The sequence below is a fragment of the Leopardus geoffroyi genome, chromosome C1 (assembly GCF_018350155.1).
Source record: "Leopardus geoffroyi isolate Oge1 chromosome C1, O.geoffroyi_Oge1_pat1.0, whole genome shotgun sequence".
Taxonomy (NCBI): domain Eukaryota; kingdom Metazoa; phylum Chordata; class Mammalia; order Carnivora; family Felidae; genus Leopardus; species Leopardus geoffroyi.
In genome coordinates, this window is record NC_059328.1 from 189104311 (window position 1) to 189117281 (window position 12971).

The 12971-nt window shown below is 38.5% G+C and overlaps 1 protein-coding gene and 1 long non-coding RNA gene across 7 annotated transcripts in view; one reads left to right on the forward strand and one right to left on the reverse strand.

Moving 5' to 3' along the window:
* The window catches only part of ICA1L (islet cell autoantigen 1 like), a 93034-nt gene extending 89091 nt beyond the window's left edge, over positions 1-3943 (reverse strand). For 4 of the 6 annotated variants that reach the window (XM_045480791.1, XM_045480792.1, XM_045480789.1 and 1 more), the window contains exon 1: positions 2824-3604. The gene's annotated coding sequence lies outside the window, so the exon portion shown is untranslated. Of the gene's footprint in view, positions 1-2823; positions 3605-3851 lie in introns of those variants that run through there. The other 2 variants (XM_045480787.1, XM_045480786.1) reach the window with 2 other exon arrangements.
* Positions 3944-3963: 20 nt separating this feature from the next.
* LOC123599328 lies at positions 3964-6816 on the forward strand. Its single transcript, XR_006713100.1, has 2 exons — positions 3964-4439; positions 6624-6816. It is a non-coding gene; the product is annotated as an uncharacterized LOC123599328 (long non-coding RNA).
* The last annotated feature ends 6155 nt before the right edge of the window (positions 6817-12971 follow it).

The window sequence follows — 12971 nt, forward strand, 5'->3', positions numbered from 1 at the left end:
GGGGCACCTGGGTGGCTCAGTCAGTTGGGCGACCGACTCATGATTTCAGCTAGGTCATCATTTCATGGTTCGTGAGTTTGAGCCCTGTGTCAGTCTCCACGCTGACAGTGTGAAGCCTCCTTGGGATTCTCTGTCTCCCTCTCTCTCTGCCCCTCCCCTGCTTGCTTGTGCATGCTCTCTCAAAATAAACAAATAAACATTTTAAAAAATAATAAAATCGGGGCACCTGGGTGGCTCAGTCAGTTAAGCACTGGACTTTAGCTCAGGTCATGATCTCACGGCTCTTGGGTTCGAGCCCTGGGTCAGGCTCTGTGCTGACAGTTCAGAGTCTGGAGCCTCCTTCAGATTCTCTCTCTCTCTCTCTCCCTCTCTCTCTCTGCCCCTCTCCCATTCACACTGTCTCTCAAAAGTAAACCTTAAAAAAAATTAATGAATAATAAAATAAAATTCACTAGGAAAACGACTGTAAGAATACCAGAAAAAATCTAATTAAGAGTAATAAAAAGATTTTAAGCAATATCAATTCAATCAGTATTGTACTGGTCTTCCATTTCCACTTCAGAAAGTTGCAAGAGAAAATTAATTCCATCCTAACACTGAGAATAAGTTAGATAATCTACAAAATTTAGTGTTTTCTGAAAGTACATCAGAGGGCTGAGGATGCAGGAAAGCTCATGATCTGAAAATCCAGAAAATGCTTAGCCCTAGGACTGAAGAGATTCCTGACTGCTCTCATCTTGGAGAAAAGAGGAAGAAGAGGAGGCTACTTCACAAAATAAAGGAGGGCAAAAAACAAGCAAACTGTATCTTTAAGTCCTGAAAAAAAAAAAAAAGCTGGCCAAGAATTCTATATCTAATAAAAATATCCTTCAAAAATGAAAGCAAAGTAAAACTTCAGACAGATACAGTTGAAAGGCCACAGTGACCTGTGTTACAAAAAAAAAAATCTAAATATTCTTTAGGGTGAAGAAAAATAACATAGAAACTCAGCTCTACAGGAAGCAAGAGAGAAAAAAGGGTAAATATATTGATAAATACAAAGGAATTTTTAAACATTACATATATACATGCATCTTTAAATTTCACTAAAAGATTGATTCATTACATTTTTAAAAATATAGGACACATGTAGAAGTAAAGTATGTAAGGGCACATAAGGTGAGATGGTCATTACAAGTATAAATGATAATATTCTTCCACTGCTCATAAAATACTAAAATAGATTTGAAAATAAGCTATGATAAATTTAAGATACATATGAAATCTCTAGTACCACCAATAAAAAAAATAACATGAAGAGACAAAACTAAAAAGACAGGACAAGAAATATTTTTCTAAAAGCTCAATTCATCCAAAAAGGAGGCAGGGAAGAAGACTAAAGAATAAATGAAAAAATGGAAAAAGAATACCAATATACTTAACCCAAACACAGAAAAAAGTTATAAAAATAAAAAATGAACTATATACCACTATTAAAACACAGAGGTTGTTGTGAGACTGGATAAACAACTACAAACCAACTGTATGTAGTTTATAACAAACACATTTTAAACATAAATACACAGATGTGTTAAAAGGAAAAAGCAAGAGGCAAACATTAAGCTTGTATTAATGTCATACAGGACAGGCTTCCATGTAAAAAGTATTTTCGGGAATAGAATGGACATTTAATAATGATAAAGTGGTCAATCTATCAAAAGGACACAGCTGTCTTAAATGTGTATGTGACTGATAACACTACCAAATATTTAAAAAAAACTGCCAGAACTGAAGGGGAAAATAGATAAATCTACAATCATAGTTAATCATAACTAAAACTTAACACTTCTCCCAGAGTAACTGATGGAATAAAGAGACATTAAAATGTGAAGATAAAAGGCTCAAGCAACACTCTCAACCAGCTTGACCTAAATGACATTTAGACTATTCCATCCACCACCAGTAGAATACACATTTTCTCCCAAGGGTAACTGAACACTCACCAAGACAGACCATAGGTTAGGCAAGGAAAAAATTCTCGATAAATTTAAAGGTATTGAAATAATACATGTTTTCTGAGCCCGACATTGTTAATTTAGAAATCAACAGCAATGAACTACCTAAAAAAATTCCAAAATATTTGGAAATAAAATAGCACACCTAAATAAATAAGGGATCATAGAACTTAAACTTTTAAATATTTTTAACTAAATGATAATGAAAATATCCCATGTTTGTGGGACGTAGCTAAAGCATGCTTAGAGGAAAACTTATAGCTTTAAATGCTTACATAAAAGGGAAAAAATATATTATTTATGCTTCCACCTTAATAAATTAGAAAAAGATGAACAAATTAAACCCAAAGTAAAAGAAAAAAATGAAAATAGGAATGAAATATGTGAAATAGAAAACAGGCAAATCAATAAAATCAACAAAGTCAACAATGTAAAATATAGGACATACGACACGATAAAATCATGAAGTCTGACAGTGTAGTATTTGGTACCAGTTCAGTCACTGGTACAAATTTTGTTTTATTAATTGCTTTATAATAAGTATGTCTAAAAAAAATGTGGCTTCCTAGTTTTCCCAACCAGTCTCATGTTTGCAGCTTTCACACTTGATCTCTGAGCACCCATTTAACTCCAAAATTATGATGATTTGTCTAGCAATTATAAATTACTGATAATTAGAACAATGTCTTGCACATTGCTGTTTCAATGGCTAGATGCACAATCATTCTGAGCTATTAAATACAGACATTTCAAAGAATACTGGTAATGATGGGCACAGATAAATATAAAACGATTGAAGTTTTTCATCATATAAAAAATGTATACATACCATCAGATGTTTATTTGGTCAATAAATGCGTAATTAACTCCTATTAAAAGATGAGGCACCTGTGGCTACTTCATAAATACTGATGTTAAGATGATGTAAGTAATATCGCCTTACAGTACGTTGTCTAAGTCTAAACTAAATAAATCAATACATAAATGCTTAAAGAAAATCCAAAACCATGGACAAACGTGATCTTCCCAATAAGCTATTTCACAGTGACCCATAGCTTATAACAGCTTTCATGCTCTGCGCATTAACATCACCTATTACATGAAAAATAATCCCACCCCCTCTGCCGGCAAACCCACAGCATCGCGGGTTGGTTGCCAGATCGGATTTTTTTCCCCTCTCCCATCTTTCTCAGGCATCAGGTATCTGACCACTGACATCATTTGGGCACCCGACCAGGTGATCCGCGTTTCCAAGAGCCGGATAGGTGCACGGGGCTGGGTTCACGGCCTCAGGCCGCAGTATTTGTGCGCGGAACCCCTCGGGAGCTCTAGCATTCCGCGGTTCGCCTTACGCCGCACATTTACTTATGTTTTGTTTTTACCAAACGCTTGCCACTTCGTTTCTAAAGAAGGCGTTTCCATCACAAAATAATGACATAAAAATAAACACAACAGAAAAAAGAGGTCAGCAGGAAAGCACCTAAATGCTGTGAACACCTGCCTCTAATGGAAGCGATCTCCACCTTCCAGAGAAATCACCCAAATAAGCCTCAGGCTGGTGCGCACGTTCGCTACCGGGGCGACGTGAAGGAAAGCTCCTTTCGTCCGGAGAGGACCCAGCCTCGCCAGAAACCACTCCTTGCGGGTTCTGCCCGGAGGAGCGCGGACCAGGACTTCGTCCCAGGGGGAGGCCGCAGGGGCCGGCGAGGCCTCGAGAGACAGCGTGCGCGCGTGGCAGCCGCCTCCCGCCGCGCTTCCACCTCAGGGCGTCGCCACGGAAACGAGGGTTTGGCCTCCGGCCCGCCAGGCCCGGAGAGGGCGCGGTCTGACCACCACTGGGAGGCCGCAGACTCTCACCGCGACGCTGGAACCGCGACGCGCCGGTCCTCCGCCACCTCGGGTCGCGCTTAACTGCGCGGAGATCCGTCACAGCACCCGTTCCCGGCGCCGCCACCCGCGAGCCCCGCGACGCCACCGGGCCACTCCCGCAGCCCGTGCCCCTCCGCACCCGTGCGTGGAGGTGTCGGGCTCCGGCTGCGGGAGGCGGGAGATTTAAACCGGGCGGCCTGGCGCGCGCGGAAGCCGCGCTGCCTTCGGCATCTCCGTGCGGCGTCCGCGTTCTCGCCCTCTCCGGCTCTTCCCGAACCCCACCGAAGCCCGGCTCTCGGTCCGTTTTTTGATGAACTCCTAGACCCTTTCTGTTCCTTCGCTACCAAATTCGTTTACTAACAAATACCAAACCGGTCAGAATATCGGAATTAAGGAACTGTTTGTGAGACCTCTGAGGCATTCCCTGTTTCCTTTCCTAAACCCGGGTCCCTCCCTGCCTCCGGGGCGGCACCGCACCTGCCAGGCCCTCAGAGAGACCATCTCTACCGGGCTACATGCTTCTGAGCCTCAGTCATTCCTGAATCGGGGCCTTCTCAGTACCAATGCCCGCACGCGGTAACTGTTCATGTGTTATATTTTAACTCTTAAAGGTTTAAAGATGATTAAGTTAGCAACTGTTAATAACTGACCTCAAATGCACATACACATAACCTAAATTTGTTGTCATAAATGAGTCTTCAAAAGTAAAAGGCAAAATTTAAGCCTAAAAATTGAAGAAAAAAATTGGAAACAAGGCAAAAGTAAATTGTTACTGGTGTAAGATAATATAAATTCAAAGTGGTTTCTTGTTAAAGGTGATTCAAAAAATCCTATCAACTTTTCTAAAGCTCCACAAAGTATGAATTACAACTGTGACAGGCTAGCGAGGAAAAAAGCTTACACTCCAGGTGATAACTGAAGTCTGTAAGATCACGAAAGATGGAGTGAGATTCTAGAATATTACAAAATACTTACCTAAAAAACCAGAAAGTGGTTTTAGAATAGGAAAAAGAATAGGTTATTTATACTAGAGTTAATTTGGATCAAAAAAAAATTGAGATATCTTTAGACCAGGGATTCTTACTGAGATATTCGGGGTTTCAACGAACAGGTGAATACCTGAAATAATAAGCAAACTTTCGGTATCTTTTTTTTTTTCTAATTGTTGGAAATGTAACCAAAGCCAAGTTCCACTGCCCAAAGCACAAAAAGCCAATCACTGAGATGTCATATTTGCAAGGAAAGGGTTTATTCCAGAGGCAGCCAAAGAAATAAAAGGGCAAGCTTCAAATCTGCCTCCTAGAAGGGGTTGTGATTACATATATGCTGATGAAAAAGGTGGAGAAATTTATGGTAATTCATGAGGAAAGATGGGGCATGCACACTGAGCATACTCACTTTGAGGTGGAGACTTAAAATGAGGCACAATTCAGCCTCTACTGTCAGGAGGTCATCTTAGGACACAGGGGCCATGGGCATGTTCCAAGAGAGCCTAGATCAAAATGGATGGGGTCTTGGGCTCATTATCTAGGGTAAGGAAGACAGGGCCTTGCTGTTCATAGGCGGGAACTTATCTGTGACTTTTTAGCCCAGGTCTCCCTAGTGGATTTGTTAGTGGGGTCTGAAAACAAACAATCGCTGATTAGGGAGAAACAGGCCTCTGAAAAACTTTAGATTTCCTGTTAGTTTCAACCTCATTAACCCCATGGGGGGCAGCAACCTCAGAGAGAGTCCACAGCTTTCCTCAGATTCTCAAAGTCCAGATCCTTAAAAGGGTAAGAATTAGCATTTGGCAATAAGGATAACTGCTGTACTTCCTCAGATCTTTCCTGACTAACTCGTGCTAAGTTTGGCGTCCCACGTAAGGACATACCTCTGCTCTCAATAATTCTAATTATTTCTCTGTCTTCCCCATTGAATCCTTAGGTCCTCCAAGGTACATTTAGGCTGTTTAGTAGCTTTATCTCTTTTAACACAGTGCCTAATACATACTGCATTCTGAATGTGCATTCAATCAGTAAATGAACAGAAGCAAAGACAGCTAATTGACAACTGAAGGATACTGTATAAAATACCTGAAAAGAATTGAACACCTTTCTTCCCAAAGAATAAATTATTCTAATAGAGTAAGCAAAACGACTTTCATAATGTTATCATGAAACATATGTTAAGTTACTTGGGATATTTTAGAAAATGCTTGTTCCAAACAGGATGAAGTTTAACTTAAGAGGATATGAAATAGTTTTTCAGCCCAATCTGAAGCAGAGAAAGGCCCTCCAAGAAATATACCAGAAAGTCAGAGAAGTGACTGTGGGCAAGGGGTGTTGGCTTTGTTCACTTACTTGGAGAAAATTACTTAGATACACAAGACACCATAAAATGTAGCATTCATACATAATCACTTTTCCTTCACAGGTCACTAAGAAAAGCGGGTAAGTGGCAGCAGAGTATAAGAATGGTTTCAGCAAACAAGGTTAAGCTACTGACACTCTTCGAATCAGGTTTCCTTAATCATATATTTGATAAATGTTTGTAGAGTGAATTAATAATCCTTTAGCTGTTGGTAAGAAAAAATTTAAATGCCTTGTACTAGTTAGTACCTTAAATAAATAGGCGCCCACAGTAGTTAAAATGTAGTGTTTCATAAATAAGTTTTTAGAAAACAACTTAACACTATTAAAATATTTTTATATGGGAGGATTTAATTTCATCTAGAAGTACAAACATCTATAGAAGTGTTATTTAATTTTCTATCAACAGATTTATCGTAGTGTAAAGTGTTTTCCTCCACGGTAGGCTTCTACAAGTGAACTAGAAAAGACGACCATTAGATATCTTGGAATATGGAGCTTCACAAATCTGCAATCCCAGAGCAATAAACAGCAACGATCTTTTGCACTATCAAGCAAACCTCTGGTTTATCTCTTAAAACTTCAATTGATATTTAAAAACATACTAAGAATTCTATACTTTTGTACTGTTTTACTTATTTGTTTTGAGAGAGAGTTTGTGGGGGGAGGGCAGAGAGAGGGAGAGAGAATCCCACAGAGGCTCCATGCTCAACCCTCAGATGTGGGGCTCGATTCGACTACTGTGAGATCATGAGCTGAGCCGAAATCAAGAGTTGGATGCTCAACCGACTAAGCCATCCAGGTGCCGCTGTACTGTTTTACTTTCATTAAGGATTAGGGATTTACTGAACTTGATGCCATGGAAATAGCTCCATTTCTTCAAGGTGTTCTACTTTCTCAGTAATTTGATCTTATCAAGGAAGTCAGAAGTAACAGGTCAGTTAACAAGTCAGGTAGTTAGTGAGGGTATGGTGAGCTATCTTCCCAGATGCCCACACTAGTATTTACTTACATGTGGCTAGCTAAACATGCTCTCTCCCATATTGCATTTGTGTTGATTCAAGTAAGGCTACAATTAGAGACATTAGGATGATTTTTTTTAATGTGAAGTGTTATAGACAGATTTAAAAAAGTATGGTTTCCTCCCCCTGAAACAACCATTGAACTTAATTTGGTATTAGTAATTCCCAGGCATGTTGTCTATACTTTTACTAACTATCCATAGAATTGACATGTTTCTCAACTTTCTATCAGATTGTACCTAACAAGATCATTCTCTGTAATCTTTTTTTTTTTTTTTTAACATTTATTTATTTTCGAGAGACAGAGACAAGAGCACGAGCAAGGGAGGATCAGAGAGAAAGGGAGACACAGAATCTAAAGCAGGCTCCAGGCTCTGAGCTGTCAGCACAGAGCTTGACATGGGGCTTGAACCCATGAACCATGAGATCATAACCTGAGCTGAAGTTGGATGCTTAACTGACTGAACCACCAAGGCACACCCATTTCTCTGTAGTCTTTATTACTCAGAGGCATGTGTCCTATCTTCATCAATTGGCTGTACACCTTCATACTCGATATTTAAGCTGTCTGGGTTGTGGTTTCCTTTAATGACATGAATAATGTGATAATTCAAATGACATGAGTGAATAACAGGATAATTTCTAAAGTTTCCCTTTGCTCATACAATTCCTATATGAAAAGAAATGGATCTTTAAAGAACACATATATTATTATGCATATAATTATTATGCATATATTACATTTTGTGGGATACTAATATGGAAATCAATTTTAAAGGCAAGAACATGCAAAGCTGAACCTAACATGGTAACTTGGTACCAATAAATGCCACTTAAATTTATATATAACCTTGTATATGATGACATCTCCAAACTTATTCTTCACATTTATAAATACATCGTTCTTCTGGATGCCAATTGGCAAAATAGATATGTACTAGTTAAGAACTTGACCTCTAGACAACGATACATCCAAATTCAAATTGTGACTCTATTTACTGGCTGCATGAAATCTGGTCAAGTAACTTGACCTCTCTAACACATATATTCCTGCTTTAAAAAAACTTTTTTTATATTTATTTTTGAGAGAGTGAAGATGAATGGGCGAGGGGCAGAGAAAGAGGGGGGAAAGAGGATCTAAGCAGGTTCTGTGCTGACAGCAGAGAGCCCCATGTGGAGCTTGAACTCACAAACTGCAAGATCATGACCTGAGCTGAAGTCAGACACTCAACCAACTGAGCCACACAGGCACCCCTCCTCCTTTAAAATAAAGATCATTTAGTCATTTTAATGTCAAAGGATTGCTATGGTGGATTTTTTTTCTTGCTATTTTAATAGACACTGCCAGAAAATAATTTACTTCTTCAAATCTGTGAATATTGGTGGATAATGGAACAAAAATAGTCTTATCTAATTCAATTAAGCAATACCATCCCCCCCCCCCAATTCTAAGTTACATTAAAGATATACTTAGCTTAAAATCAAAAACACAAGAAAAGGCAAGTGTTGGGGAGGATGTGGAGAAAAAGGAACCCTCTTGCACTGTTGGTGGGAATGCAAACCGGTGCAGCCACTGTGGAAAATGGTATGGAGTTTCCTCAAAAAGCTAAAAATAGAACTACCCTACAATCTAGTAATCACACTACTGGGTATTTACCTCCAAAATACAAAAGCACTAATTCAAAGAGATACATGCAATCCCTATGTTTGTTGCAGCATTATTTATAATAGCCAAACTATGGAAACAGCCCAAGTATCCATTGATAAATGAATGAAGATGTGAAATAGATGTGTATATACACATATACATATACATACACAATGACATGTTATTGAACCATAAAAAGGAATGAAATCTTGCCATTTGCAATGACATGGATGGAGCTACAGTATAATGCTGAGTTAAATAAGTCAGAGAAAGACAAATGCCATGATTTCATTCATATGTAGAATTTAAGAAACAAAACCAACAAGCAAAGGAAAAAGAAGGGCAAACTAAGAAACTGACTCTTAACTACAGAGAAAAAACATGGTTCCCATAGGGGAGGAGGTTGGGTGGATGGGTGAAATCGGTGATGATTTAAGGTGTACACTTGTGATGAGCACTGGGTGATGTATGGAATCGTTGAATCACTATATTATACACCTGAAACTAATATAACACTATGATAACTATACTGGAGTTAAAATAAAAAGCTTAATAAAAACAAGGAAAAGAGATAAAATATTAATTACACATTAAGGTTTTTTTTTTTTAATTTTTTTTTAACGTTTATTTATTTTTGAGACAGAGAGAGACAGAGCATAACGGGGGAGGGTCAGAGAGAGGGAGACACAGAATCTGAAACAGGCTCCAGGTTCTGAGCTGTCAGCACAGAGCCCGATGCGGGGCTTGAACTCACGGACCGTGAGATCATGACCTGAGCCGGGGTTGGCTACTTAACCGACTGAGCCACCCAGGTGCCCCTTAAGGTTTATTTTTTTACTTGCTTTCTGAAACCTGATTCCATTTAGTGGCTTTTTTGTTTATTTTTATTTTAGAGAGAGCGTGCATGAGTGCAAGAGGGGGAGAGAGAATCTTTTTAAGTTTTTAAAATTTATTTTGAGAGAGAGCATGAGTAAGTGAAGAGCAGAGAGAAAGAGAATCCCAACCAGGCTCTGTGCAGGTTAGCACAGAGGATTATGATCTAAACTGAAAACAAGAGTCAGATGCTCAACCAACTGAGCCACCCAGGCACAACCACTCAGTGGCTTTTAAAATAAAATAAATACTAATTGAATATTGCTTGTATATGCATAGTCTCCAAATGAATTTTTTTTCCTTTTATAAGATATAGTAGTATAAAGATTATTTCTCCTCATATTTGCTTTATTAAGCAACTGATTTTTCAAAATTAGAATACATCAAAAGATTTTTTGTGAAAAGATTCAATGTTATCATCAGAAATTCCCAGATAGTATTTCATTTGCAGGGTTATTTGCTCATTTTGCGATTATGTGTATTTTATATAAATCTAAGTTTTAATTTGTTTTCCTCAACAGTGTTAGGAAGCATTCTGATATATTATTATGCATTGACGACAGTAGTTCCAAAATGGTCATTCTAAATTCAAAAGAAAAGGATATGACAAAACAAACACTGGTCATCTATTCATAGAAAATCTATTGTTTTTATGCATTCTATGTAGAATTAAAAATCCTATATAACTCAAGTTTCTACCCTAATAATCTCTGAGTAATCATCATAGCCAGGTTTTGTTTTCATGGTTCTCAAAAAGATCATCATGTCTTACCATGTTTTCACCCATATGTGGATCCTGAGAAACTTAACAGAAGACCATGGGGGAGAAGAAAGGGGGGAAAAAAAAGTTAGAGAGAGGGAGGCAAACCATAAGAGACTCTTAAATACTGAGAACAAGCTGAGGGTTGATGGGGGGTGGGGGAGAGGGGAAAGTGGGTAATGGGCATTGAAGAGGGCCCTTGTTGGAATGAGCACTGGGTGTTGTATGGAGACCAATTTGATAATAAATTATATTTAATAATAATAAAAAAAGATGTCTTAGATGAGACCTGGAGGCAGTTTTACCTAAAAGAGGAAACAAATTAAACTTCTTAGCATATGAAGAAATACGATTCCTTCTTTCCTCACATCATTTTTTTTTTTTTTTAATTTTTTTTTTTTCAACGTTTATTTATTTTTGGGACAGAGAGAGACACAGCATGAACGGGGGAGGGGCAGAGAGAGAGGGAGACACAGAATCAGAAATAGGCTCCAGGCTCTGAGCCATCAGCCCAAAGCCTGACGCGGAGTTCGAACTCACGGACCGCGAGATCGTGACCTGGCTGAAGTCGGACGCTTAACTGACTGCGCCACCCAGGCGCCTCGAGTGTTATCTTTTTGGAGGTAGTGTCCATGTCTTAACATTTTTCGTTTTTCCCCCCTTTCCTCCATTCCCAAAGAAACCCTGGTACATGTTAGAAGTTCAGGCATTTTCCTTGAACTAACAATTAGGTATACTTTGAGTCTAATTTTTAGTTTTAGGAAGTTTATTGTTAAACAGTAAGAAAGGAATTTCTTAAAACTTTGTTTGATGATCTGTCCCAAAAATAAATAGACGTTGGAAAAAAAAAAAACCAAAAAAACAAAAAAACACTTTGATGAGATTTAAGAGCAAGCATCAACCTGTTTATGGACCTCATTACTATGGCAACAAAGCATAAATAATCCTCTATCAGTCAGCATGTACTGAGCACTGCACTATCTCATTCCTAACTTCACCCAGCACTAGGAGAGCAGCAACACTCATTTTCCAAGAGAACCTTAGGTGCATTTAAGTGCACGTAAAGCCCTTGTCTCTGGTAGAACTAAAATAGAGGAAAATGGACCATTGAAAAGGAGTCTCCTACTTTCGAGTTAGGGATAGGAGAGCAATATATTGTAAGCACTCAGTCTTCTAGGCTTCTGTTAGCCTCTCATGTTTTTCCTGTTTGAGGAGTAAGACCTAACCGCCTGAGTTATACAAGGAGAGAAATTTGAATTTCACTAATGTTATGCCCGTCCTAAGGGAGAGTGCCTGAACCATGAATGCATCCTGCCTTGGAATCAGGGTCGGTTCTAAAAATTTAATTTATAGGCCTCTTTACCTTTATTTCAACCACTTTGTATATGCAGACTACAACTGAAAAGCCCAGATTGGGGAAGTTAAGAAAGACATTTAAATAACTCTGTCCTTGGCTCATTCAGAGACAATCCAAAACAAGAATAAAAATTCTTCTTTATCCTGTAAAAGTTAGACTTCAAGACAGTACAGATATCATGAAATTTATACCAGTCTGCACTAAATGAGAAAAACAGTCTGCATTTTCTGGCTAACTTTATTCAGTTTTTTAACATTAAAATATACTTCCTTTAAATGATGTAACAACTATAGCTCTAGCTCTTGTGTGAAATGAGAACCATGTCCTAGGGGTAGAGGGAGTCTGGGTCTCTAATGAGTGTAGAACAAAACCACTCTCCCAGCCCTGGAATGCCTCTGGATTTCAACTTACGAGAGAACTAAACTCCTAACTGGTTTAATCCACTGTTAATTTAGTTCTCAACTGCAGCCAAGTATTATTTCCTGGACCCCTGTAATAGGAACATTTTCTGAGATACACTGCATTACAGTCTTGTGAGGAGACCAAACTTATTTTCCATATATTACTTAGAGGCTGAAGTGCTCTGCTTGAGGAATAACAATCCATTAAAGATGGAAATCATACTTTAAGAAGATATTTACCTTAAATATTTGGTATATAATAAATGCATTAAGATAAATGCTAATGATATAAAATTTATAGAATGTTTATTATCTAATACTGACTGAAAGGTTTTGTCTACAAATTCTATTCTTATCTGCATACCAGGATAAGATAGGGAGAAAGATTCCTGGTTACCATGAAATTTGTATGTATGCAATATCTTAAAAAAATATTTTTTAATGTCTACTCATTTTTGAGAGACAGACAGAGCATGAGCAGGGGAGGGGCTGAGAGACAGGGAGACACAGAATCTGAAGCAGCCTCCAGGCTCTGAGCTGTCAGCACAGAGCCCAAAATGGGGCTCAAACTCATGAACCATGAGATTATGACCTGAGCCGAAGTCAGACGCTTAACTGACTGAGCCACCCAGACACCCCTGTATGTATGTCATTTCGAAAGCATTGTGACGTACCTTTTTTTTTTTAAATTTAAAG